Here is a 3,921-nt window from a genome sequence, read left to right as displayed (position 1 = left end):
AAAAAAAAAAAAAAAATTATGATTTGGGTGAAAGTTTACAGAGCAAATTCATTTTCCATACAGCATTTCATACACATTTTATTTCATAACACTGAAATTCTCCACAATATAACAGCTCCCTTCCCACTTCCTCCTTGTACTTACCTCTTCTCTGTGTCTTTCCTTCCCATCCACTTCCACCCCCTAAACTATCTTCCTGTGTAAACACTGCCCTTCAGTTCTCCCACAATTGATCACTCCAAGGTGTGTATCTACCAGATGTAAATGTTTACCCCATATGCCTTTCTACTATTTAGCTGGAAGCCACAAGAATGAGTTCAGTTTTGGACCTAAAGGGTAACTAGGGACCATAGTCTCAGGGGTCTCACCAGGCTCTATCAGATCAGCAAACCTAGTCTTTCTTTCCTTTTATTTTTATGATTTATAGTTTTATTCCACATTGTTTTCCCATTCTATCCAGGATCTCCTGCACTAATTGCTTTCTGAGTGGTTGATGGTGGTAGCCAGGCACCATCTAGTTCTTTTGGTCTCATGGTCATATAGGCTGAAGATTGTATGGTCTAGTAGTCTCGGACTAATTGTTTCCTTGCATCTTTAGTTTTCTTCATTCTTCTTTGCTCTAGACAAGGAGAGACCCATTATTGCATCTAGATGGCCACTTGCAAGCTTTTAAGATCCCAGTCCTTACCCACCAATGTAGGATGTGGAACAGTGCTTTTGTGTAGTATGTTATGCCAATTGAATTTTGTGTCCTCTATGAGCATGGTCCTGGGGCCCACAGGTCCAACTACTCACTCCCTCAGGGTAGTTGGCTGTAGCCAGGAATCCACCACAACCTCGTCTCTTGTCAACTCTACTATACACCTGGACATACAATTACTCATGTAGAAACATCATCTGCCAACCCTATACATGGCCATGGGCACAGCCCCACCCCCTGCCTAGACGTGCCTGATCATTCAGCCTGTCCACCCATCTATCCTCCCATAGATCAATGCTTGTCATCACTGACAACCCAGTACTGTACATACAAAAGGGCCCATTCTGGTTGTCTGTACCTCTCATGTACCTCTCTATGTCTTCCTCTTCCTCAGTACCACTGTGTTGATCACTCACTTTTGGTACATTGCCCTTCCCTTCACCCAAATCAATACCTGTCTCTACCTGTCTAGCAGTGTTACCTCCCCTCCCCTTAAGAACAAACTTAAGATGTATCCAAGACCTAAAACTATAAAGACAACCAAAGAATAAATAGGGACAAAGTTACGGGCCCTAATACATAGTATAAATATACCATACGACATAACTAAAAACAAATCCATCATTTTTTAAAGAGATACAAATATAAATCACTAAATTTATATGGAAAGGAAAGAGACACTGGATAAGCAAAGCACTTCTAGAGAAGAAAAATAGAGTAGGAGACTTCACACTCCCAGATATCAAAACCTAGTATTCAGCCACACTAGTCAAAACAGCCTGGTATTTGCACAATGACAGAAGCACAGATCAATGGAACAGACACATAGAATTGGAAACCCAGAAGTAAATCCATCCACTTATGGACAGCTGATCTTTGACGAAGGGCTGAAACCCATTAAATGAGGAAGAGATAGTTTCTTAAACAAATGGTGCTGGTAAAACTGGACATCCATTTGCAGAAAATGAAACATGACCCATACCTCTCATCATATACAAGAACAAACTTAAGATGTATCCAAGACCTAAAGCCATAAATACCACCAAAGAATAAATAGGAAGAAAGTTAGAGGCCCTAATATATGGCATAAATATACTATCAAACATAACTAAAAACACACAAAAAGTATAAGATAAACTAGATGCTGGAACCTCCTAAAAATTATAATTAACTGAAATACTATAATACTTACACTTTCACCTTGTATGGTCAGCACAGCCTGGATTTAATTAAAACAGTCTCACCATTACCATTTTTGGTGACAGCTCAGGTGTAAATATATTAAGCACAATTCTCTCTAGGCACTGCTTGTCAGCACTCTCCTTAATGCTCTTTTGTCTTTTCTAGTCTTTTACAAAAGGAACTCTGGCAGTGTAGTGGTTAAGGCATTTGGCTGCTAACCAAAAGGTCAGTGGTTCAAGCCCACCAACCATTCCACAGAAGAAAGATGAAGCAGTGTGCTTCTGTACACATTTACAGCCTACTTTGATCATGCTGTGTGAAGGGACCATTCCCTAAAGAAGGATATCATGCTTGGTAAAGTAGAGGGCCAGTGAAAAAGGAGAAGATTCTCAACAAGATGGATTGACACAGTGCCCCCATAACAGACTCAAGTATAGCAAGGATTGTGAGGATGGTGAATGACAGGGCAGTGTTTCATTCTGTTGTACATAGGGTTGCTATGAGTCAGAGCTGACTCGATGACACCTAACAACCATAATATGCTCTTACTCCTTGGTGCCATACTTTCTTCTTCCGGCCACAATCTCTGTGTTTCTCTAGTTACTTTGTTTGTAATTAGGGCCTTTTCCTCTCATTCATTAATTTGTTTAAAAAAAAAAAAAAATTCTTAAGCACCAACTGTATGCCAGTAACTGTTGTAGGGGCTTCTGATACATCAGTAAACAAAGCAGACAAATATCTCTGCCTTTGTGTGGTTTACATTCTAGCAGGTGGAGATAAAGAAATAAAACATGAGCTTCATAAATAAGTGCTATTTGATTATAATCAATACCTTAGGAAAAAGGAAAAGCAGAGCAGGGTAAGAAGAACAGGAATATAGTAGAGGTAACCTTGATGAGAAAGACTTGAACTTGGTAAAAGTGGTTAAGAGGAGAAACCAGCTACAGCAAAGTTTCCCAGACAGAAAAGTACACTTGCCTTTGTCTGAAATGATAAGAAGGTGACCAGTGATGCTGGAGTAGTGTGAGTGAGGGAAAGAGGAGGGATTGGGCCATCTTCCTCTACAATACCACCTGCCCTTCTCTGCTTGCTGATGGCCTCAGTGCCTCCCACTCAAAGCAGATTCATTATCACTTTAAAATCTCATAATACACATCTGCATATAAGTAGTTCCCTTAATATGCATCTGCATATAAGTTTAAACAATAATAATAGTCCTGTCACATTAAAAAAAAAAAAAATTGGCACAGACTAGTTTACACCACCTCCTGCAGATCTGGGGTATTTCCTAAAACTTACAACACTTACATTTCTGGGGTGCATGGATATTCTTACTCTGAATGTAATAAAGTAATTCCTATTGTTTGGGAAAAATACATGAAGAAAATGGGGTGAACCATCCAGGTAAGCAAGATGAGAAGCTAGACGGTTTTCTTCTTCCACTGAAGCCTTTCTCTATCCTTACTTTTGATGTTACTAACACGTTTGTGAGGATCCAAGGACATTAGAAAGATTGCAGCCATCTTTTAGTAGACAATGTTGAGAGGACGAATTACATAGGTAAGAGTGTTCTTTTTTAAAAGTGTTTATTCATGCATTAAACAAATGTTTACCACAGATTTTCCTGTGGTGACAAAGATAAGCAAAACATGATCTTAAATGTAAGGAACTCACAGTCTCTCTAGGGTGAGAAACTAACACATTAACAGAATACAAATCAATCAATGCTCTTAGTTTTAAGGGCAGGAGTTCTAAACGAGGGAGATGGTGCTTTTCAGATGTTGCTTCTGGAGATGTTTTTTTTTAAATATATATGCTTGGATCCCATCCTGAAACCCCTAACCAGGTTGTTTTTTAACCCAGACTGCAAATCAGAATCACCTGAAGATTTTTTAAACTAAGACTGATTAAATTGTTCTGGGTTGTAGCCTGGGCATCAGAAATTTTATAACACCCCCTAAAGGAGCTTTGGGGGAGCTCTGGTAGCGTAGTGCCTAAGGCACTTGACTGCTAACCAGAAGGCTGGTGGTTCAAACCCA

The sequence above is a fragment of the Orycteropus afer genome, unplaced genomic scaffold, assembly GCF_000298275.1.
Source record: "Orycteropus afer afer isolate SDZICR_OR568_19922 unplaced genomic scaffold, OryAfe1.0 scaffold00240, whole genome shotgun sequence".
NCBI lineage: Eukaryota > Metazoa > Chordata > Mammalia > Tubulidentata > Orycteropodidae > Orycteropus > Orycteropus afer.
Note: the sequence above shows the minus strand (reverse complement) of the source record.